This window comes from Vigna unguiculata, chromosome 9 (genome assembly GCF_037176805.1).
Source record: "Vigna unguiculata cultivar grain cowpea cultivar isolate G323 ecotype 2 chromosome 9, ASM3717680v1, whole genome shotgun sequence".
NCBI classification, from domain to species: domain Eukaryota; kingdom Viridiplantae; phylum Streptophyta; class Magnoliopsida; order Fabales; family Fabaceae; genus Vigna; species Vigna unguiculata.
Window position 1 is genome coordinate 36801397 of NC_140800.1, and position 25818 is coordinate 36827214.

At 34.9% G+C, this 25818-nt stretch overlaps 1 pseudogene across 4 annotated transcripts; it reads left to right on the top strand.

Moving 5' to 3' along the window:
* The first annotated feature begins 1708 nt into the window (after positions 1-1708).
* LOC114163264 (pentatricopeptide repeat-containing protein At3g62890 pseudogene) lies at positions 1709-24720 on the top strand (annotated as a pseudogene). Of its 4 annotated transcripts, XR_014984635.1 has the most exons (7): positions 1709-2180; positions 2276-2451; positions 2579-3225; positions 3423-3457; positions 19001-19119; positions 20142-20219; positions 20322-24720. The product of XR_014984635.1 is annotated as a pentatricopeptide repeat-containing protein At3g62890 pseudogene, transcript variant X3 (transcript). The 4 variants fall into 4 exon arrangements; XR_014984633.1 differs by having other exon boundaries at positions 20142-24720; XR_014984636.1 differs by lacking the exons at positions 1709-2180; positions 2276-2451; positions 2579-3225; positions 3423-3457 and adding an exon at positions 15714-15892 and having other exon boundaries at positions 20142-24720.
* Positions 24721-25818: the final 1098 nt, after the last annotated feature.

Genomic DNA, 25818 nt, shown 5'->3' on the forward strand with positions numbered 1-25818 from the left:
GGTCGTTCGAGTCATTAGGTTCGTCTGGATCGTCAGGCCCATCCAGGTCGTCGGGCTTGTCTGGGTCATCGGGCCCGCCGACCTTGTTCATGTCATGGGGCCCATCCGGGGCGTCGGGCTCGTCCGGGTCGTCGAGTCTGTCTGGGTCATCCAAGTAATCAGGTTTGTCCGGATCGTCAGGCCCATCCAGGTCGTCAGGCTTGTCTGGGTAATCGGGCCCGTCGGGCTTGTTCAGGTCATCGGCCCCGCCGGGCCTGTTCAGGTCATCGGACCCGGCTAGCCTGTTCTGTTCTTCGAGCTTGCCTGGCCCGTTCTGGTCATCTGGCACGTTTTGCCAGTTCGGGTCTTTGGGCCTGCTTGAACCGTTCCGGTCTTTGGGCCTATTTGACCCGTTCGAGTCTTTGGACCTGCCTAACCTGTTTTGGTCATTGGGCCTGCCTGGCCCGTTCAGGTCTTCGGGTTCGCCTGACTCGTTCAGGTGTTCGGGTTCGCCTGACTTGTTCAGGTGTTCGGGTCCGCCTGACCCGTTTAGGTTTTTGGGTCCGCCTTACCCGTTCGGGTCATTGGGCTCGCTTGATCCGTTCGATTCTTCGAGCTCGCTTCACCCATTCGGGACATCGGGCCCGCCTGGCTTGCTCGGGTCTTCGAGCCTGTTTGACTCGTTCGGGTCTTCGGGCCCACCTGGCTCGTCGGGTCATTAGGCTCACTCGAATTTTTCGAATCGTTGGGCCTGATTGACTCGTTCGATTTTTCGGGCCCGCCTAGCCCGTTTATATCTTTAGGCCCGACGACCATAACCTCTTATGGTCGTCGGGCCTGCTTGATCCGTATATGTTATTAAGCAAGTCCCGTCCGAGTCTAAATTTAGTCTAATCCATATCAACCTTTAGTCTAATCCATCAAATCCTTACTAGATTATCCGGTACATGCGAAAAGGGAAGCACAGACTTTACTTGGTTGCTTCTATGGATGTTCACATATTTATGAGGAAAGAAAGAGAGAATGTTAGTAATACATCGGTAATACATCGTGGATAGTTTGTAATTTTTTTTTGCTTAATATACTAAATTTAAAATTATGAAAAAAAATTATTTAATTATTTTTTGTGAAAACTACAACCTCATGAAGTTATGCAGCCACTACCAGAATATATTGAGTTAGAGTCCAAATATTACCGTCGGCTTATTTTTGGAAGCTATTAGAGTCCATAAAAATGACCCAGAACGGACATAAAATAGACACAAAATAAGATATCAGGCTTAGCGTTGGTTAGTTCACGCAAAATTTTTACATTAGCATCCGCTTAGGGACGCTAATTGATCAACATGAACAAAAAATTAAATAAAAAATGATATCATTTTCTTAGCAAGGGTGATGGGACACTATTTTATCTTGCATAAGTGTCGGCTAAATGACGCTTCTATTTAATTTTTAAAATAATAATAAAAGAATTAAATTAGTTTAATATTAGCGTGGTACTGGGGAAGCTACAGATATTAAAAAAATATAACAAAATTTTGTTTGTCGGCTAACCGACGCAATATGAAGAGAAATAAATAAAAAATTAAAGTAATGTGAGATAGAACAAAAAATAGTATTAATTTTATAAATATAGAGGTCGGTTAGCCGACACAATATAATAATAAAAAAGAAAAAAATATTTATTTCATTGTGAGATGGATTGCCCTAATTCTAAAAGCTATTATTTTATATCGTATGTGTCGGATGGCCGACGCCAAGAGAAAGAAGTAGCTGACAATTTCACTTTCCCAATTTCATTTTCAACTTCCCTCTTCATTTTCATTTTCAAGTTCATCTCTCGCGCTTAACTCTTCCTCTCTCTCAATTTTCATTTGTTGCCATCTAATCCCTCTCCACAAAGTATCATTGACCAATTCGCAAACCGATAGAGTTGCCTTTCTTCTTCAATTTGCTCTCAGCCCAAATACTCACTTTTGCCCTAAAGACGTGGAGCTTGAGATATCAAAGTCAAAGTGAAGGCGTTGTTTTTGAAGATGTGGTGGGTTCGGCGCTGAAGACGCGATGGAGCTATCGAGTTTTCGCCCTGAAGACGTGGTGGGTTCGTGTTCGTGGCTTCGATGTTGGAGGTGGTGGCTGGTGGACACCGAAAGAGTGTTGGTGGCTTCGAAGTTTTCTCACGTTCATAGTGAAATGAGCTAGTGAGTTTCAATAACTCATATTTGATTAGGTTTATCAATTGAAGAAATTGGTTTTCCCAACTGATTAAGCCCCCATTGAATGCCCTATTTTGCAGATGTTTTGATCTTCCCAAGTGAAGGCGTGGTGGTGGGAGACCAACTGAAAAAACAAGGTCGTTATAGTGTTGGAGCGGTGGCACTGCAATGTTGGAGCGGTGGTTGTGGTGTAAACAACAAGAGTGAAGAAGTTGGTCCCTTTTTCTGGCATTCTAGTGGTCTATGAAACAACTTGGTAACTCCACAAACTCCTAATATATTTGCATAGGTTTATTGATGATATGTGGGTTTATTGATTGATGTTTATGCATATGTGAATGGTTGCATTTTAAGGGTTGGTTTTTTTGTTGTTGTATGTTTAGGGATGGCAAAATGGGCTGGGCCCGACGGACCGGCCCGCCAGCCCGACAAAAAAAACATGGTTCGGGTCAAGAAATTCAACCCGCCAACCCCATACAGCCCGGCCCGTCAAGCCTGCTGGCCCGTCGGGCCAACCCGTGGGCCAAAACGGGCCAGCCGCGGCCCGTACCAGTTAATTAAAAATATCCCACCCACGTGCATATTTCAGCATCCCTCACCCTCACTCACTGTCTCTCTGTTTACGCTCCCCACCCACCCACCCAATCTCTCCCTCCGCGCACTCTCTCTCTCCGATTTCCTGCGCTCGCTACGTCGCCGCTGGCCACCGCCAAACACACAGGCCACCCCTCACTCACTGTCTCTCTGTTTGCGCTCCCCACCCACCCACCCAATCTCTCCCTCCGCGCACTCTCTCTCTCCGATTTCCATTGTCTGCCCTGGCTACGTCGCCGCTGGCCACCGCGAAACACACAGGCCACCACGTCGTCGTCGCTAACCATACCCGCTTCTCTTCTCCTCCACCTTGACATCCACCACGGCGTTCGCTATTTGGAGAAAACAGCGTCCACGACCACCGCGAAAACAGCGGAGCCACCGTCGGACTGCGATTGGCAGACGATTCCGACCGCCACGACCACCGCGAAGACAAGTATGTTCCTAATTTGAGTTGTGGTTCCATTTCACCCGATTTGTAACCTAAATTCCCAATTTTGTTAATCCTAAATTTCTGATTTTGTGATTTCCGACCACCACGACCCATTCTGTGAATCATGAATCGTAATTGCTGTTGCTGCTGCCGTTAATGGATGTTCATCGTTAAATCTTCCCCAATTTCAATTTGCGTAGCTGCTGCCGCTTATTTGGATTGGAGCAATATTCAGGTAACCATGTGTTGGACTGGACTGTTGTATAATGGTGTAATTGTGTTGCTGTTTTGATGAATTATTCACCACCCTTGCTGTTTTGATTTTCTGTTATTCACCACCCTTGCTGTTTTGATGAATTATTTACTATCTTTTTAAGGAATTCCATATTCATATGTCTATTGATGGTGTTATGTTGTTGTACAAGCCCTGATTTGAGTGACTCGGTTATTTGAGTGACTAATAATGTGTATGGAGGTTGATCTTGCTGAATTTTGTCGAATTTGATTTTTTAGTGACATGTATTTGATTTTTTGAATCACTTTTAAAGCTGAACATTATTTGTGGTTCTATTTGTTTTGTTTGTATTAGGATTTAGTGAATCAGATTTAATATCATGGATGAGCATGAGTCTAATTCTAATCCTCCTCCAAGTAAAGATCATGAAACTGAAAATGTGTGTACTGAGTCTGAGAATGTTGATGTAGTTGAAGAGGATATGGATGATAGTGTAAAACTTAAAGAATCCTCTTGTAGTAAGAAAAGTGAGAATCTGACTGATTTTGTGTTGTGATAATAGATCATTGTTGTTGTACAGATGTGAAAAAATTCAAAATTAAAATCTGACTGATTGGGCCAAAAATTATACAGATCAGAAAAAACTGGCGGGCCAGCCCGCCAGCCCGCGGGTTGGGCCCAAAAATGTAGCCCGTTTTACCATGTCGGGCCAGCCCGGCCCGTTTAATACGGGCCAAAATCGGGCCGGGTCAAAACGGGCCGGGCTGGCCCGTTTTGACACCCCTAGATGAATCACTTGGATTTCTTACATTCCAAGTCTTTCCTAGCCAAGGGAACTTGAAACTTTTGTACAAAACTTCTTAGATGAAATTAATTCAAAGACTAAGTTGACATACACTAAGCTATCAAACAAGAAAATTAAAAATAAGAATATTAGAAGCTATATGTAGGCTAAGTTTCGGTAAAAGTAGAAGGCACTTGGAACGTTTAAACTGCACCACTAAAAGCGCTTCACTAATCTATAGAAGAGGTTCTAGTTAAGAGATAGGATTGAGTACCTAAGACTCCCCCAAGACACCTAACTACGTCGTGAACACAAGTATGAAAGCATTACAATTTTTCAACTCAAATTGAATACAATCAAAGTGCAAAAAATATAAAGATCTTCTCAGCTTTAGTATTATTGGCTTGGTCCTCATAAGTGTTTCACTCTTGCACTTCCTCTTGTTCTCACCAAAGAGGATTCTCTTTCGGGACTAGGTACTCCACCTCCTAGGATGCTACCTTAGGAAAGTTAGATCACCTCCAAAAAGAAGTATGCACCAAGTATAGAAACCAAACTAAAAGAGGTCAAGAAGTAAAGCGAGAAAAGCACAAAATTATAATTGTTAAACCAAAGTGAATAATGCCAAGACAAACTCAAAGGATTAACAAGGAAATGACAAACTAGAAATAAGGTAAAGAATATAGATAAGTACTCAAATGAATTACCTAATGAATTGAACTAGAATGGATGAAAAATAACCAAAATAAGCTAGAAAATTGCACTGGAATTTGATTTTTCACTTACTATTAGTCCAGAAACCTGAATTTTAGCCTCTACTTCAACTATTTATCATTTTTTTATTTCTCAACATTTTTCAATGATATTTTTTTTTCATTTTTTCATCTACGTCTTAGCTAAAATAGGTAAAAATCAGATATGGATTTTTATCGGGCAACTTTTTATGATAAATCAAATATAGAGAGTGTGCAGACTGGTCAGAAAACTAGAACAGCAGTAAAATACACAAAATAATGCTCTCAAACTCAAGTGATGGTAGTGATTCTAGTGTAATTCTTTTGCCACTTTCTTTTGATATTTTCTTTTGATTCTTTTTGGCACTTGCTTGTATTCTTTTTGTGCACTTTTTTTATAGCTCTTGTAGCAGCTAGTTTCCACCACAAATTAGAATCACCACCACACTATGCTTGATCATTTGCATTTTAATGGAAACAAAAAGCACAAAGGAGAAAGAAACTTAAAGGAATCAAAAAAAGATCATGAAACGTAATGAAACACAAAGGAAATTGACTCTAAGACATTGCTAAGATCTAAATAGAAATCTGAACTCAAAAACAGAAATGAAAAAGCACCAAAGCATAATTAATTGAAAGGAAATTTAGTGTGGTTTATGTTGAGGTTAAGCAAGCACAAGGAAAATTCCCACTAGACATTAAGATAACTAAGGTTATCTAGATGTGAATGTTCATTTCCAAGGCTCCAAGAGAGAGTAGAGTGTTCATTTTTAGGAATTAAAAATTGCACTCAAATCTAAAAAAAAAATCAACAACACATGACTAACAAATTCAAAGCAAATTGAAAAGGTAAAGAAGGAAGTAATGACATATATGGACTAAACATGACTCTAGACAAAACATATGGATCTTAAAATCAAAATAAACTCAAGAACAACAAGATATAACCGAACAAAAATCAAGAAATACTCAAGCAAAATGAAAAGCAATCGGTAAAAAACATAAAAAACACCTAAAGAACACACATGGAGGTTCAAGATGAAACAAATGAATTGAACCAAAAAAAGAAGACATGAACACACAAAATAAACGAAACAAAAACAACAAGGCAAGTAGGAGAAGAAGTGAACATCATGGAATTAAAAAGAATAGAAGAAGAAGCACTTAATTCACTAAAACCAAGAGCAACCAAGGCTCATGATACCACATGATGGCTTCTCCTTGTCTCCATTGAAGTTGCATGAAGAATGGAAGCTCCATGGATGATGTTGGACGCAGAAGCATGAAGGAAAGAAGTTTAAGGTGTTTGGTTTGGTGTAGGTGAAAGGATTCTTAAGAGGTAAGGTCAACTCCTAAGGAAGAAGACTAGAGAAAACTAGAGAACAATTTACTCTAAGGTGAGCTCAAAAGAGATTTGTGCTCAAATTTGGGTAGCAATTCATTACTCAATTTCAAGCTTAATTTTACATGTCTTAAGCCTTCTATTTATAGGCTAAAAGGAGACCAAGGAGTCTCCAAAAAGTGGAGGAAAAAAGGAGTCTAGAAAATGAAATTTTGGAGCCAAAAGAGAGCATATAGGAAGTGTGACTTGCCACCTAAGCAAGTCACACTTTCCATGCCATGGGACGCTCATTTGAGAACCTTGGAGAGCAAACATGAAGCTTCTAGATCTCTCTAGCTCATGCACACCAATTCAAGCCCATTTTAAAACCCAATTCCCTTTTTGGTCCAAATTACTTTCTAAAGCCCAATTTCTTCTAAAGGCCCAATACATGGCCCAAAGAAAATCTTATTCTACTGGGCCCAAAATACAAAGCCCAAAAATAAATCCTAATCTAATTTACAAGCAAAGAGTCTTAGGCTAGATCTCCATATCTTCCTTGACCCATTTGAAGTTCATCTTGGTCCTTGCATGCGCTTTTGAGACTCATTCCTCTTGTATTCTCCTAACCATGGATCTTGTTGTAGGTCCCTTGACTAGAGGCATCTCATCACTCAGTGTATTGAAAATGAGATCCAACAACACTGAAAGCTTGAATATCAATAAGTTGCGATAAATGTTTCAAAAAATACTCTTTCTCTTTCATAGAAGATGAGTTTCGACTAATGTAAGTAATAAAAAATGTACATTAATTTAGAAATAATCTAATTTAAGTGTTTTACATTATTTGTACATTAATATAGTGCCATATTTGGTTGATTATTACCGATTTATTCTGAGATTTACTTAATACAGTGTTTTACATTATTTGTACATTAATTTAGTCTGAGATTTAAAAATTATAATAAGTGTTTTTAACTTGGCTGATTATGTACAACTATATTAAATTAGTATGCACTATTACCTAACATGCTTTGGTACATTTTAAAATTCTCAATATTCCTTTGTACTGTAGCACGAAAGTGCCTATGCATATTTGAGTCTCACTAGACTTGCATTCATGTGTGACGTGAAACTAACACTTGCGTGGTGAGATTAGTACCATTCTGCATTTTGTTTTGCCAACTTCACACTTGGTAGTTGTTATGCCCTTTTACTAAGAAACATGGCAGCCTTTATTTTGTATAGAAAAAGGAAAGTTATGTATCTGCACAGATTATATGTTCATAATTTTTCATAAGTTTGTCTTTTCTTATATAATCTAGAACTAGAACTTGTGGTTACTGTTTCAGACAAGTGGTGCTAATAAGTGTACCAATTTCGCCTTTATTTTATAATCTTTGTTTTCTTGTATAACTCACGATGTTGATCATGATCTATAACTGAAGGTTGTTTCCTAATTATGACAACAAATTAAATTATGGTAGTGTATTAATTATTCAAAATTTATATGTAAAACTTTTATAACTTTATTTCCAATTGTTGAAACTAATTGGTTTCACTCCTTAGAGTTTTATACATTATGTGTCTTATTTTAGAGATAGGGTAGCTATATAAAATTAGTAGAGTTCTGAAGAAAAAAAAGTTACGATGGTTAAAGGCTACTAGTTGTAACTAACTCCAACTTTGGTTCTGCAATTTCTTGAAAAAAAGTGTATCGTGGGTTGACACATAATGGACCTAGAGTCGGCAATTAGTTCTAACATCTTATTTTTTTTACTTGTGAAATAAGACTTAAACTAAGTGTTCAATCAAGCCCAACATGTTTGGGCTTACTAAACAGATTTATGGTCTATCCTATTAGATGATCATGATTTGGGATTCCCAACAAGACTTATTGTTGTGCAAAAAATGTATTGTGGGTTGACACTTAACGAATCTTGAGTTCACATTTATTTCTAACAACAGATTTGATTACTTGTTCCTCCAACATTCTGCACGCATATGAGTTTTTTTTTCTTCTTTTTTTTTTAAAAAAAACTTTAACGTAGGTGGGGATTTAATAGATAGTTAGTCGGCAGTTAGTTCTAACAACAAATTTGATTTTCTCCAAAAACTAAAATAGAAGAAATTATCTAAAGAAAGTTGTTTTTGAGAATTTGTATCATTAACTTTAATTAGTTCTTTTTTTTTTGTGTATTTACAAATTTTTCTATATATCATCATTTAATAATACTATACAAATATTTTAGCAAAATTAAATTAGTTTTTTTATAAAAAAAAAATATTATTATAATCTTATAATTTATATCATATTAGAAGAAGTTAATATATAACTTGTAACACAACGTTATTATGTTTATTTGAACAATGTAAAAGGTTATTAATTTTGTAACACAGGTATTGATAAATAAAAATGTATATACGATTTTCTAAATCGTTACTTGTTTTTCTACTAATAATCACACTCAAAATAAAATTAACTGTCTTATTTGAGTGTTCGTACATGTTAACCTAAAACATACTCATAATGTGCCAAAACTATAACTTTGTTTGCCACATATTGAATGTATATTTGGTACTTAATTTTTTGAATAAATTTAATGATTTAAAAAAAAATTGAAACCATGTGAACAAACTTATCCAAGTTTTTATTAAAAATAGTGCTCAAAATAAATTTAACCACACCATCATTTGTGAATGTTCATGTATGTTAGCCTAAAACCTACGCATAATGTGCAAAAACTATAACTTTGTTACATAATGAATTTATATTTGTCACTTAATTTTTTTAACACATTTGGTGATTTAAAAAAAAATGTGTGAACAAGTTTACCTAGTGTTGTTATTAATAATACTACTCAAAATAAAATTAATCACGTTATCATGTGCGAGTGTTCATACATCTTAACCTAAAACCTACACATAAGTGTGCAAAAAGTATAATCTCATTTGCCACATGATGAATTTATGTTTGGTACTTAATTCTTTGAACACATTTGGTGATTTAAAAAAAAATTGAAACCATGTGAACAGCCTTTTCCAATTTTTTTTTTATTAATAATATTACTCAAAATAAAATTAATAATGTCAACATATGTGAGTGTTAATGCATGTTAACTAAAACTTGCATATAAGTGTGGGAAAATTGTAACTCTATTTGCCACATAGTGAATTTATGTTGGGTACTTAATTCTTGGGACACGTTTTTTTTTCTTATAAAAAATTAAAACCATGTGAACAACCTAACCCAATTTTTTTATTGATAATCATACTCAAAATAAAATTAACCATGTTATTATTTGAGTGTTCATGCATGTTAACTAAAACCTACACATAAATGTGCCAAAATTATAACTTTGTTTGGTACTTAATTTTTTAAACACATTTGGTGATTTAAAAAAAATTGAAACCATCTGAACAACATTACCCAAATTTTTTATTAATAATACTACTCAAAATAAAATTAATCATGTCAACATTTGTGTTAATGCATGTTAACTAAATCTTGCAACAGATAAGTGTGCAAAAATTGTAACTTCGTTTGCCACATAATGAATTTATGTTTAATACTTAATTCTTGAAAAATATTTACTTTCTTTTAAAAAAAATTGAAATAATGTGAACAACTTAATCTAATTTGTTTTAATAGTACTATCTAAAATAAAACTAACCATGTCATCATTTGTGGTTGTTCATGCATGTTACCCGAAAACTTACATATAAGTGTTCAAAAATTGTAACCCCGTTTGACACATAATGAACTTATGTTTGATACCTAGTTCTTGAAAAAAAAATTAGTTGTTTTTTTTTAAAATTGAAATCATGTGACTAGCCTAAACCAACTTTTTGATTAATAACACTACTAAAAAAGAAATTGAAATCATGTTAGCTGCCTAACCCAAATTTTTATTAAATGAAACATTATTACAAATAAAACATTTTATGATTTGTTGAGTCAAGTAGCTTGGAACCAACGATTGCCTTCCATCAATTACATTGTTCCTCTTTGCTAACTCACCAATTACAAATAAAAACATAAATTTTAGTAAACTACTATAATCACTAAAGAAATTTGAACCAAAAAAGTAGTGCCAAAATCATCATTCCAGTTTCAAGCTTGTTGGCACAAGTAAGCTTTAAGAAAGTATTTGATAAAGCCAAGTGAATGAAGATCTCTTGTGTTTGTTGAAGATTGATGAAGATCCACTTGAAGATTGTGTTTCTAGTGTATTAAATCTGGAAATTATGTGTTAAATGTAATGATTAGTTGTTATATCATGTTGGTAGGCTATATGACATAAGTTAGATGTCTTGTTAACCGTAGTGTGTCCTTTTTAATGTGTTGAAATGAGTTTTAACAGGTTAAAAGGCTTGTTGTATATAGTTTTTGGTATGAATGTATTCAATCAATTGAATTATTTTTCAATTGACTTATTTCACTTAAGTCAAGGGAAATTAACAGATTGTACAAAAAATTCAACCAACTGATTTTACTTAAACCAAACTATATAAGCCGCGTTTTCGAGAGTAAAGGTACAATTTTGAGTTTTTTAGCACGAAATATTGTCATTCATCATTGGAAAACTCTATCTCTCTCTACAACACACAATTGCAACGTGTTGATTGAAGATCTTGGTTGATCGTAGAGGCATTTTGGCTTAGGATTAGCTTGAAGAACACATGTATGGTTGGCTAGGGAGAGCCACCATTAGGTTTTGTAGTTCTTGTGCCTCTGGTTGTTTGTCTGATGTGATTTCAAGTTTGTAAGTGTGATTCTTGCAGGGTGTTAGTCTAGATTTTTGTGTGAGTCAAAAATATTGTGAGTTTCTTTGTTAAAATGTGTAATCTTTGTGTGTGATTTGTAAAACTTGTGAATAAAGTTGAAACCAGGCTCAGGTTGTCCTGGTAAACTGGATGTAGCTTTGTGATTGAGTGAACTAGTATAAAAACAATTGTGCAATTCTCTTTCCTTCATCTCACTCACTTTGAATCACTTTAAAAACTCAAGAAAATTAAGTAATTCATTATTTGTTGTGCTTTAATGTGTTCTTGTGTAATATGAGGTTGCACACCTGTTAGAAATATTGATTAGAACAAGTCTTGCATGTAAAAGTTTGTTGTTTGAGTTAAATCTGTGAATTCTGTATTCTGCATAAATTCCTAAGATTTTAGCCGATTGATTTGAAATTTCAATCGACTGCTTCATAGTTCAAGAACAAAATAGTCTATTATTTTATTTTTTGTCCGATTGAAAGTGTACTGGTCTGCAACTTTTGTATTCGAATTTCATTGTCTATTTAATTCAATCAAAATGGGTTTTATGCTTTCGAAAAAGTTTTAAACAGCCAATTCAACCTCCCTTTCTTTGCTTAAATCATCATTTCAATCTAACAAAGTTGACTAGAATCCCACTAACGTCTTCAACAGCTTTTGCTACCGAGAGCACATACTCTAGAACCTCCTTATCAACTTTGTAATTAGTGTTTCTAGCAACACATTCTTAACATCATTAACAATAAAATTTGAAAGCTCACCCCAATTTACAGCTAACAAATCCTTGAAAACATTGTAAACTTTAGACTCTTTAATATTGGGCAAAGTGAAATCATCTTCGTTATAGAATTGCATGAACCATAAACCCATCGACAAAGGAGATCTGCATTCTGTGTATGTTTTTCCATGTAAAACCAATTCAGCATACAATAACCATTCTCAAACAGAACAAAGATTTTATTTCGATAAAGTTTTGAAGAAATACTTCCATAAGAATAAATAAAATAAGAAGACAAATTAATCTAATGTTGTTTAAGTTTAAGTTTAAGTTTTTCCATCTGACTTGAGTGCTCATTCTTGAGAGTTAAGTTTTAAACCACAAATAGTAGATTGTGTCTACCGAATAAAGCATTAAGTGGTTGGAAACCATTATTCAGTTCTTCTTAATAGTTTAAACTGCAATGAATTCGTTCCAACCAACTTCCCAATTCAAAATCAAAAGTGTAAATCCACTGCTAATGTCGTTTATGAATTGGTTTAATTTAAACATAAATTAAAATCTTACTTCAATTCTTTCTTTACATTCTAATTTCATACTTAACAAGCTTCAAACATACAAAACAAAAATTGAAAGCATAAATACAATAATGTTAATTCAATCCTTAATTTTATCTATTTCTTTTTTATATTTTAACTAACTAAAACATTTTGTTATTACAGCTTAAATAAAACTATTAAGTTCAGATGTCAACAAAAATAAAAGAATAAATCCTTCAAAATTGAAGATAAAATTGCAACCAATAAGTATATTTTAAAATGATCAAAAGTGACCATTGAACAAAAGAGATTGCAATACTCACCACCAATATATAAGATGGTTGAGAGTGATGTTAGAAACTTCAGCATTGTTGCAACCAGTGAATCCAATGAATGTTAGGGTTGATAAATTGAGTGAATGTTAGAGAAATGAAGAAGTAACCAGAATTGCTTATTAGCTACGATGGGGAGAGGTGCGGGGAATAAGGAAGAAGCAGAGAGGGGAATTAGGGATGGTAGACTTAAGAGAGAACAAAGTAGGATTGAGTCTTCATTTGAATGAAAAATTTTGAAACGTGGGTCAGGTTTTTGAAATGGATAATAATATGCATATTAAAAACAAAAAAATAGGTGTCACATAAACTTTGTCAAATATTGTCAAAGTTTTCTTATCAAAACATCATTTCTCTTTTGATAAAACAAAATAAAAAACCCATGTTCCTCTACCACGTTGAATGTCACGTAATGTAGTAAAAGAAGCGGTCAAAATAGGGGTGTCAATGTATTGTCGTCCTTTGCTTAATATTTTATGGGCCAAGTCAACTCTAGAAGCTAATTCATTAGCTTCTACATTCTTTTATGTTAATTTTTTTTATTCATTTTCATGTTGATAAACGAAAGAAAGAACTATTCAATCCATACAGATTAGGAGTGGCAATATGCGGGACAGGCTAGGATATTGAATTCGCTAGCTCGTAGAAGTCTAGTCCACGAAAGCTCGCAGCCCACGTGGGCCGGTCCGCATAAAAAAAACTTACAATTGTGTATATCGGTTACTTTCCTTCTAGACTTCTACATGAATATTTCAAATTCTTGTATGATTGGAAAAGACAATTATTATGTATTTTTAAATGTGCTAAAATTTGAATAATACATCATGTATGTCAAAGTACAAATATGAACATGATGAATATGTTGAATTATGAATTTATCATCAAACTCCCCAAAGTCTCTGCTTAATTTTGTGAACTTGTTAAAGTTCCTCAATTTGTTAAACATTGAAAGCTTTATCATAAGATTTAAAATTAAAAAAAAAAAACGGGCTAACCCGTAGACTCACTTTTGCAGGACGAGACAAATTTTTCAGCTCGCATTGAAAATGCTGGACGGACCAGCCCAACCCGCAAAATGCGGGCCAAGTGCGGTGCCCACGTTTTCACCCATAATTTTTTTATATTTTTGTTTGTTTTTATACATTTTTTTTGTCTGTTTTAAGTACATATAAATACTAATGTAATTATTTCAATTAATGTTTAATGCATCTTGGTATTGTATAATAATTTTATTATTGAATATTAAATAAAATTTTTTAAAATGATAATATCATGATTTTTTTTATAAACGAATTATGATTTTTCTTAATTTTTAATTAAGCAAAATACGACTTTAGGTAAACCTAAATAAAATGAGACTGTCATAAATTATAATCCATCTGGCTTAACTAAACCAAACTGTCAATTTTGATATTCTAATTTATAATGAAGTTCTTTCATCCTAACGGATTTATAAAACTAGTGGGACAAGACAACTTTAAAATGATAACTTCTACATAATCATTAATTATAACGTTATTATTTTAATTGACTTTATAGGAATAAATAACTATCATTTCATTCCTTTTTATCTCTTTGTGTAAAAAAAAAAAAAATCTCTCTCTGTAAAAAAAAAACTGCTTTACAAGTTAACTCAATAAACAACTATAGCTTAAAAATTAGTGTTAAGTTTGCAAGTTATCATTGAAAATTTGCAAAAACAAATTATTCAATTAAATCATGGTGCAATTCAAAGACGAGAACAAGTTATTATTGTAAAATTAAAAGAAAATACTTAATAAACAAATACAAGAAAAAGATAAAGTAAATAATTATTACATTATTAAACTTAATAATAACTATTTTAAAATTTATATTAATGATAGTTTCACTAATTAAAAATATTAACTTTTTTTACAATTGAAAAGTATATATTATTTTTAGAATCCCTTTTAAGAATTACTCTTATCAAACAATTTAGAAAAAACAAAAAGGAAATCGTTTTCAAGGATGAAAATTTGTCAATCACTCATAAGTTTTAGTATATTTTACTTTTTTATATCATAAAATTGGATATTAATTGAATTCTAACTATCATCACCTTCCATTAGAAAAAAAAAAGTTTCATTATTTGGTAATAAAAGAAAGAAGAAAGAGTACGCGATATTTTACTGAAAAATATGAACTTATTTTTATTAAATTATTTCATATGACAAGAAAAAACATAAAAACTATCCCTTGATTTCTAACTAATTGTATAAATTTTATAATAACTTTTCGCGGTCTTTACAATCATAACAATATTTTCCTTCCCCTAAACTCTGCCTTTCTAAACAAGGTTGAAGTAAGAGATATTTTTAAAAGATAATTATTTTCAGTCCTGAAATGTCTGAAAGAAAATATTATTTCACATTCCATCTTAACTCAGTCAAACACTTATTAAATGTAGATCTACTTTTAAATCCATTGATCAAAGAGATTACAGTTTTCACAGTAATAGTTTGCAAACTTCTAAATTAAAATTAAAATTAAAACTTCAGTTTGTTTGGTAAAGAGAAAGAAAAAAATGGAACTAAATAAGTAGAAAAGGGAACTCAATGATTATCTATTTGATAAACAATCCAAACTTGTGCATTTTTCTAAGAGGTAAATTGATTGGATTGTATTTCAAGTGTTATATCCCTGACTTTATTATCTTTTATATATTTTTTAAAATATTTTTAGAAACCAATAAATATAATAATTTTTTAATTCTAATAAAATAGCCATAGAATTTTATATTTTATCTATGTTTTTCTCGTATAATGTAATAAATGCATTTGTCGATCATTTAAAAAATATTATAAGAACTAAAGACAAATTAAGAAAAAAATAATAGATATGGTTAAACTTTTGCCCAAAATATAATCTTGAAAGTGAAAGCAAAAGCTTTTGTTGTTTCTTTGGTGGTACATGTCCTTAGAGTCCAAGTTTATGAGTTTTATTTATTTCTATTTCTTATTTATTTTTTGGTTGTACCCAAATAAATCACATTAAATTAAATTTTGAAGTCCACTCACAAAGCCTGCACCATATTTTATGACCAGACCTTAGTCTTCCTCTAACTTTGTCCCCAATTGACGCTTTACTCACTCACTCCCTCACTCCCTCACTCCCTACTCGCTCTCCGCCACCCGGGTGGCGCGTCAGTCTCAACTGCCGCATTTTCATCGGCTTCTTCACGCGATCATTGGTGATTTTTTTGTTTCTCTGGTAGATTTTTAATTTTCTTACTTTCTTGTGATTTGGGACGTGGGGTTTTGTGCCGTGCCAATACGGTGTCGTCGATTTGTCTCCTATTATGTATTGTTTGCTACCTGCATTGGTTCTTGCTTCTTGGATGATTCTTTTGGGAAAGTCTGGTTGCATCATGCTTCTCTTCCATGTAAAGGCGACGAATTTCTTAAAACTAAAAAAAGTAAGAAGGAAAGGATGGCATGGATTCGTCTCATGCCGTTGTGTTAGTTTTAGGAGAAAATATTCTTTGGTTTTGTTTTTTATTGTTTTCACGTCTAACCGCATTTCTACTTATGGTACTTATGGTTGAATGTGATGGGGTAGGGTAGAAGGAATAAGAGTAGCAGCAATAGCTGGGTCTTCCCAAAGGATTTGGCTGTTCCAAGTTTTAGATTTTTGGGGGCTTTCAAACAGCCTGAATGTTTTATGGTGAATCTTTCTTGAAAGCTCTGAATTTTTCTAATACATTTTGGCCTTCTGTTGTTTTTTTTTTTTTTTCTGAAGAAAGAATCTACGTTTTTTAACCTATTTTCATGAAGATGAGAACCTAACAAAAGAAATTTAAATGAATGGTTTTTAGTGGTGGATTATGTTGTTATTGTTTATCTTTGCTTTTTATATTGGATCTACATACCTTCTGTCTTCTACTACCCCTGTCCCAAACTGTTGATGTTTAATGTCAATGCACACAGACTAGGAAATACTATATACTACATATTTAGTCTAAAATATCCTCGATTAATACCCTTGATTGGACTATTTGTTTGAAAGTACTACAAATATTAAAAAGGGGTGTATATGTTAAAAATAATGTTTAATGGGACTTGATTTGTAAAACATAAGTAGCTTTAGCATTGGATGGAGTATAATCTAGTTGAGATTCAATTTAATCGTGTGCACATAATATTCACAGCGTAATGGAAGAGTAGCCTGATGCATTTGCAATTGCCAATTCTGTGGTCCTTTTGTGAGAGAAGCATGTTGTCAATGTTAATTTCAATACCTGTATAGGCTGTACCTGTTATGATTCTGTGAATCTCCTTTGCCCTCCCTTTTTTGTTATGATGTGAATGTTTACACAATGCCAAGCTGCGTGGGTTGTGGTAGAGCAGTACAATCTAATGGGTGCAAAGCAAATTGTGATCGCTTTTATGTAGAATTATGGGCATCCTAGTTGCTACTTTTCTCCTCCATTTGCAAGACCTTGTTTATTTGGCCCCTCAAATCATGTATCTGGTGCTGCTTTGGTATGCCACTGTTAATGCAGTGCAAACTGTGATCACTTTGTGGTCATCCTAACTGTTATTCTTCTTTCTATGTACAAAACCCCAGCTCCTTAAACAATTTCATTTGGTGTCGGTGCCGTTTCTGTATGCCATTGAGTGGAGCAGATCAGTGTCATGCTCTGAATTGTGGCCCCTTTAACATGGAATTGTGGCCTTTCCAGCTGATAACCTTTTGAAATTTTCCATGTACTAAACCTGTTTGTTTGGCCCTTTAATGATGTCGCTCAATGCAGTTTAAGGTTGGCAATATTGGAATTTGTCCCCTTTTATTTCATCATAATACTAACCCCATTTCCCCACTCAGTCCTTTCAATGGCTAAATTTTACACTATTCTCATTAGTTTCTATAAAGATATTGTCCGATGCCATTTAAGATGTTAATATTGAGATTTAGCCTTCTCTTTCTTTCATCAGATTTGCCCAATTAGTTCTTAAAAAGGCTAAACATTGCACCACTCTCTTTGGTGTCCTCTGTCTTCAATGCAAACCATCTGACATAGAGCACTAATCTGCATTTCTGGTCCACCTGTTGCACTCCTCCCTGGTTGAGTTTCCAGCCAATCACAATCTGTGGAACTTAGGCATACTGTTTTGTGTTCTCTTCACTCTTCACATCCTTTGGGGTCAGTGCTGTTGACACTAAAGAGGCTCTATGTTCGGTTATATATGTGTGTGTTTGTGTCTTGTTTTGTTTTCATTTCTTTCACCTCTATGTTTAGAGCTACATTTATGATGCCCTTTCCTGGTGCACTTTTTCTCCTCTTTTATATTTCCCAACTTGTTATTAAATTCACTATTTCTCTTAAAATTATGACTTTTAATAATTAGTATTGTACAATTCATGATACAACTCTTCAGCTTGGTGATGTGAATTTGTCCACTGAATTGATTATGTGGCTGAGTTCAACATGAATCATTTGAATCACAAATTAATTGTGTGAATTGCATCTTGTATCACACATGAGTAGTGTGATTCTTCCACAGCACGTTGCCATCCAAGGTCCAACGTGTTGCACCTGGCTGTTGTGGTGCAGTGATGCTTTTTTCCAGTCAAAATCATGGAAAATGGTGCCAAAGTGGGTGAATTGTGTTATGCTCACTGAGTTCAGATAGTTGACCTTATGACGCCATTTCTTGCTGTATTTTTCTTCTCTTTTATAATTGCATAACTCTTGTTATTAAATTCACTATTTGGCTTAATATTATGACTTTTGACTTTTGTACAATTTACTACACTTTGTGTGGTATGGTACAATTCTTCAGCTTGGTGATATGAATTTGTGGGCTGAATTGATTATGTACCCGAATCAAACATAAATCACGTGAACCACTCACATTGTTGCGTTGATCTTCTTGTATTATTCCATTTAGATTCCCCCTCCCTTTAGTTATATCTTATTGTGTCTCCTTCTTTCAATGTTTTAACTGAACTTCATAATATATAAAATAAAATAGTACATCATTAAATAGCTGGAAAAAAAGTGAAAATTTGTGTATTTAGGGGATGGAAGAGTGGCAGTCTAAACCCATTTTAATGAAGGGAGAACAGGGGTTTCACTTATGGGAAGAGAGGTTGTGGCAGTTTTTCTCAGTTATAGAAGGGAGGGTCAGTCTTTTTTTTTATTGCGTGGCAGTTTTAACAGTCACTTTTCTTTTTTTGGTGCAACAAGGACTGTTTCTAAAGAGGCATCTTTTCTTTGTTATTCTTTGGTGTTATGTTGAAGAACCGTATGTTGTGTTTGGGATTTAATCTGAAACTAATTTCAGTTGTTAAATTCCTTGATTTCTCTTGGCATAGGTTTCTGCAGTGTTGGAATGGTGGTCCTGCAATGTTGGAGTGGTGTTTTTGGTGTAGACCACAAGGGTGAGGAAGTTGGTCCCTTTTGGCATCATTACAGTGGTCTGTGAAATAACTTGGTAACTTCCCAACCCCTGATATATATTTGCATAGGTTTATTGATTATTGATTGATGTAAATGTATGTGGGAATGGTGGCATGCTTTTAAGGGCTGGGTTTATTGTTGGATTTCTTGATTTCTCTTGGCATCAAGAATTTCAAATTGTATGGTTAAGTGAAGGCAGGTGTTTTGTTAACAAACATTATTAAAAAATCATTAGTTTTGATTAATCAAATCTAATCTTATTTGATCTGATACTCTGAGTGAACAAAAAAAATGTTAACAAGTTGTGAATAAAATTGAAAACAAAACACTGCAGTTAGGACTTAGACTCTTTTAGGACTCCAAGAATAGGCCTCTAGTATGTTGGTTTCCCCTAAAAAGGTGAAGGACAAGAAATACCACACACCAAAACTTTATAACCTTCCTAGCCTTCAAAATGTGATTCTAAAATGTCAGAACCACACACGGTTGTATTTTTCCGAAATCTTGAGTTTCATTATTAAGCCATGCATAGATTTTGGTACTTAAAATCTTTCATTCATAAAATATATAGGCATGCATGTCTTATTTGTTAATAATGTACAACCCATAATCCTCTATCTTTTCTGGGAGGAAATTGAATGGGAAAGCATGAATCAAAGTTTTAGAAAATGGTTGCCATTGCAGTTTTGTTGTGAATCTTATATAATGATCCTTTGGGTAGTTTAGATTTGTAGATATATGAATTTGAATATAAAGTATAAGTGTTTGTATAAGATGAAACAGGAGCATTTAAAAGATAGAATATGTTTTGGATGAATAATGGTATGAAGAATAGACATCGATCACGTGCCAACCATATGTGTTTAGTGTCGGCTAGCCCACACTCCCTTAGAATATCTTTTATATTTTGCGTCGGTCAGCCCACACTTCGTCCGAATATTTTAAAATAATATTTGCTCTTAACGTTCTCTAACCCACGCTATTATTAATGTTTTATTATATTTTTTTATTGTTTTGCTTTGGCTAACCCACGCTAATGCTATTCATTTATGTCAGCTGGACGACGCTATTGCAGACTCAAATTAGTGTCCGTTGGCCGACACATCTTGAATTAGCTTCGGTGGTTTTTTCGTGGTTCTCTATCCGACACTGAACCGACAATACATTTGAATTTGTGTCGGCTTTAGCTCCTTAGCGTCCGTTTTTGGCCGACGCTAATCCCTTATTTTCTTGTAGTGAGCAAATGAAGACGCGTGAGTTGAAGTATGAAGCAGGAGACGAAGCATGAAGGTGTGGACGTTAGACGCAGCGTTGCAGCGGTGCGAATGGCCGAGGCACTTCAGAGAGATTCTCTCACAAACGATCCTCACCGGCCTCATCGCAGACCCCTACGCCGCAAGCAGACTCATAAACTTCTCTACTCGCTCCGCTCTCGTTCCCTTCCACTATTCCCTCCGAATCTTCAATCATCTTCACAACCCCAACGCCTTCACATGGAACACCATCATGCGCGCCCATTTCGAACTCCAAAACAACCCCCACCAAGCCCTCACACTCTACAAGCTCTTCCTTGCGAAACACGCGAAACCCGATAACTACACCTACCCAACTCTCCTTCAATGCTGCGCTGCCCGGGTGTCCGAGTTCGAGGGAAGGGAGCTGCACACACATGTCGTGAGGTTTGGTTTCCATCAAGATGTGTACGTCCGGAACACACTGATCAACTTCTATGCAGTATGTGGGAGCATGCCCAGTGCGCGCCAGGTGTTTGAGGAAAGTCCTGTGCCGGATGTTGTCTCTTGGAATACTGTTTTGGCGGGGTATGTTCAGGCAGGAAATGTGGAGGAGGCGGAACGTGTGTATAGGGGAATGCCGGAGAGGAACACCATTGCTTCGAATTCCATGATTGTGCTCTTTGGAAGGAAGGGGTGTGTGGAGAAGGCGCGGCGGATTTTTGATGAAGTTCGAGGGAGGGATATGGACATGGTGTCGTGGAGTGCGATGGTTTCTTGTTATGAGCGGAATGAGATGTGTGAAGAGGCGTTGGTTTTGTTTGTGGAGATGAAGGCGAGTGGGGTGGCAGTGGATGAGATCGTTGTGGTTAGTGTTGTATCCGCGTGTTCGCGAATTTTGAATGCTGAGATGGGGAGGTTGGTGCATGGTTTGGCGGCGAAAGTTGGGGTTGAGGATTATGTTAGTCTTAAGAATGCTTTGATACATTTGTACTCTAGTTGCGGGGAGATAGTGGATGCGCAAAGAATTTTTGATGATGGTGGTGTTCTTTTGGATCTAATATCTTGGAACTCGATGATTTCTGGGTACTTGAGGTGTGGTTCGATTGAAGATGCTGAGAAGTTGTTTTATTCCATGCCGGAGAAGGACGTTGTGTCTTGGAGTGCCATGATATTTGGTTATGCTCAACATGAATGTTTCTCGGAGGCTTTGGCATTGTTCCAAGAAATGCAGCTTCATGGGGTCAGGCCAGACGAAACTGCTTTAGTGAGTGCCATCTCGGCTTGCACTCATTTGGCTGCTTTGGACTTAGGGAAATGGATTCATGCATATATAAATAAAAATAAATTACAGGTTAACACTATTCTGAGCACCACTCTTATAGACATGTATGTGAAATGCGGGTGTGTGGAAAATGCATTGGAGGTTTTCTATGCGATGGAGGAAAAGGGGGTTTCTACCTGGAATGCAATCATTCTTGGGTTGGCAATGAATGGTTTGGTAGAACAGTCACTCAACATGTTTGCAGATATGAAAAAAAGTAATACACTTCCTAATGAGATAACATTTATGGGAGTTCTTGGGGCCTGTCGGCACATGGGCCTAGTCGATGAGGGGCGTCACTACTTTAGTTCCATGATCCACGAACACAAAATAGAGCCTAATATTAAGCACTACGGATGCATGGTTGATCTTTTTGGACGTGCAGGTTTTCTTAAAGAAGCGGAGGAACTGATTGAGAGTATGCCAATGGCACCTGATGTTGCCACTTGGGGTGCCTTGCTTGGGGCTTGTAGAAAACACCATGACCATGAAATGGGAGAGAGGGTGGGCAGAAAACTTATTCAGCTTCAGCCTAACCATGATGGTTTCCATGTATTATTGTCAAATATATATGCTTCAAAAGGAAATTGGGGCAATGTTCTCGAAATTAGGGGAATTATGACACAACATGGGGTGGTAAAGACACCTGGTTGTAGCATGATTGAAGTAAATGGGATAGTTAATGAATTTTTGGCTGGAGATAAGACTCACCCACAAATAAGTGATATTGAGCACATGTTAGATGAAGTGGCAGCAAAACTAAAGATTGAGGGCTATGTACCTACCACAAGTGAGGTTTCACTAGACATAGACGATGAAGAGAAGGAAATTGCACTTTTCAGGCACAGTGAGAAACTTGCAGTCACCTTTGGGCTTATCACTATTGCTCCACCAACTCCAATCAGAGTTATGAAGAACTTGCGCATTTGTAATGATTGCCACACTGTTGTAAAGTTAATCTCTAAAGCATTTGATCGTGAAATTGTGGTAAGGGATCGTCATCGCTTTCACCACTTTAGGCATGGAGCTTGTTCCTGTATGGACTTTTGGTAACAAAGCGTCCTGGCTATTAAAGTGAGTGAGTATTTTACGTTTAAGGAACATACACTCAATTTTTCATGGTTGACTCAAATATCAAGCTATGGAATCAAATTTTGTTCATTTTTGTGATCTTGTTGGTAAAGAATGACGGATAAGGAGTACCTTCTAGTCCAGGATAATATCACTACAAGATTCCTGAAGAGAAATGATTTATGGCAATGCTAATTGAGTTTGCATTCAACGATTGGTCTCTGGGAAAGTTTGCAAAATTCCAAAAATTCTCGTTCAATCACCATCATCTCTGGTTCAATGGCCATTCTTGAGCAGTTGAGTTATTACAGGAACTCATCTATAGTACTTGTTTTTTGAACCAAGCTCTTTCCTTAGGCTTGTAATAGGTTTCTTGGACTAACGGAATAAGTTTTCTGGGTGAGTGATGGATGGAGACCTTCTTGGATCAACGAGGGGGGGGGGGGGGGGTCTGACTCTTTGAATAAGTTCCTTGGTTGATAAGCTTTCACATGGATTAGGCACGACTAAGAAAGGTTGATAATGGTTCTTGAGATCAAGAACTTGCAGTAGTGCTGCGGAAGCAAAGAGGAGAAGAAGGAGCAAGGATGCTTCTTGGATTAGTTCTTGGCTTTCTTTTGGCTCAAGAAGGCCTCGACAAACGGGTGGTATTCTTGGAGTTTGATGAAGGTTTGGATGTACTTGAACAAGGTAACTGAGAGGTTTTTAGGTGGTGGGGTGGTTTCTATGGAGGTTGGTGGTGGTTCTTGGCAGCCAAGTGGTGGAAGTTCACCAAAGCCTAGACCAAGATGGAAGGAGGAAACCGAAAGGTGCAAGCTTAGGGGGCAGTACTTTTATTTGTGTAGAACTCATTCATTTACTCCAAAAGAAATATACAAGGTTGTGCATGTTCGTCTAAAATCTAAAAGAATATGTAGTACAAGAGTATTATTACGCAAATAAATACTACTTTTTTGGTGATAGCTAATGATCAATGAAAAATGCAAAGTCAATGTTTCACTGGACGAAAATATACAAAGATTAAACAACAATTTTGTGGACAGGCTGATGAGTCTCGGTTTGATTGAGTTTTCTAAGCTAAATGCATCTCTTTGCTTACCTTTTGTCTTTAATTTCTTAGTTTTAGTTTTGTTTGCTTAATTCTTAGTTTTTCTTAATATGTTTTAAATAAGTGTTTGTAGATAGGATGTTTAGTGTAGTTTCTAAATTAGTAGATTTCTAGTCTTTGTAAGTAATATAGTGTACCTTTATGTTTAGCTGATCTTCAATTTGCATGTCAATTGTAGAATTCAGTTCTGTTGTTACTAGAATTTAGTTTTGATAGTCTTTCATAATTTTTTAGCTTGGTGATTTTAGTGTTTTAACTCACTGTTTTTAGATAGTTAATTTATAAATAGTAAAAGTTATATTTGATTCTTAATCTTTACCGGTAGATTTTTGTTATATTTTTGTTTGTTTTTTTAGTCAACATAAATAATTCAAGTCATGGTAGTCAAAATACGCGATAAATTCATACGAGTTTACAATTTTTTCCCCCTCCAATCCTATTCCACTTAAAACTCATAATATTTTTGGATTGTGTTGGATTATCGTTGTAAATCACAACTCGTGTGGGAGTGACGATTCTTGCGATGTAGTTGACAAAGTTCGCGACTTGTTGGTTCTCTTGTGGCCTCACGTCGGTATCCCTCAGCAACAGTGATGATTGTTGTAGCGACGATTTTCGTGGCGGCAACTCTCGTGGCGGCAACTCTCGTCGACATCAAGCAATAGGAGCTACAACTCACGCTAGTCTCTTTCCTTGTAAGGGGTGGTGGAATTGGGACATGTTACAGTCCCTAATTCTTTAATGTATTTTATAAATATTTTAAAAGTCCAAATTCAAAGGCCATGACTCTCAAATGTAAAAGTAGGTAACAACATCGCACACAAAAATAAAAGTAACTTCAGAGTGTGTGTTCTTACAAGGAATTATTGTTCAAAGGTAATAGAAAGCATTGATTTGAGAGATTTTTTTGTGTTCTTTTTCATTGAATGGAAAAAAAGGGAAGACAATGATTTAAGAGATCTTTCCGTAGCATCCCTCTTTCAAGATAAGATTTGAGGGTGATTATAATCGTTTTACCAATATACTCTCATTATTTTATTACAAAATAGAACACTAAACTGTCATATATTTTCTTGTGTGTGCTTCTTTAGATATTATGTGATATTTTGAGTTGACTTTTTATTAATGGTGTGATTATAAATGTTTAATTTTATTTTTTGCTTTAATATTGAAAATTAAAATATTTAATTTATCTAATCAAATATATTGTAATATTTATTGTTTTCAATTAATAAATATTATTAATAATTTTATTTATCATACAAATTTTTAAATTAATAATAACTTATCTAAATATCATTTTATATTACTTTTAAACAATTTGATAATCTTACTTTTTTTATTTATTATTTTTTTTATTAAAGAAATCTTTTACAAAATTTACTTTTAAATAAACTCTAGTATTACGTCCAAACAAAATCCCTTCAAAATACTGACATAAATTTTATCCTTAAATTCACCGAAATCAATTATCTTCTTCTTCCTTATCTTTTCTCCGAAAAAAAATACATCTTTAATCTTAAAAACACCAACTTCCTCTCTTCGGCACACAAGAGAAAAAGCGCCATAGTAAAATAGCAATTAAGTGACAATGTTAACATTAAAATATTCCTAATTCTTTCTCTTTTTTTAAGATTAAAACAACTCCCCTTTTTTTGGAACTGACACTGCACAGTAAAAAAAACTACCACTACCACTCCCTCTCTTACCGGTTTTTTTCATCGAAACTCTACTTTACCATAAATTTTTCAAACTATTCACTACTACTCCCTTACTTCTCCTAATTTTTTCGATATGTAGGATCTTCATGTTCTTGTTACGATATTTCGATTTACAATTTATATTTTTCTTTCCGATATTAAGTTTAGATTTCGAATTTTACTACCATGGTTCAAGTCAGCTTTTAGTTTTATATTTTTTACGTAGAATTGTTTAAATTGAGATTTTAGGTGCTGATAATTGAAGGTGCAGTACATTTGAGATGATATGTTCAGCTGG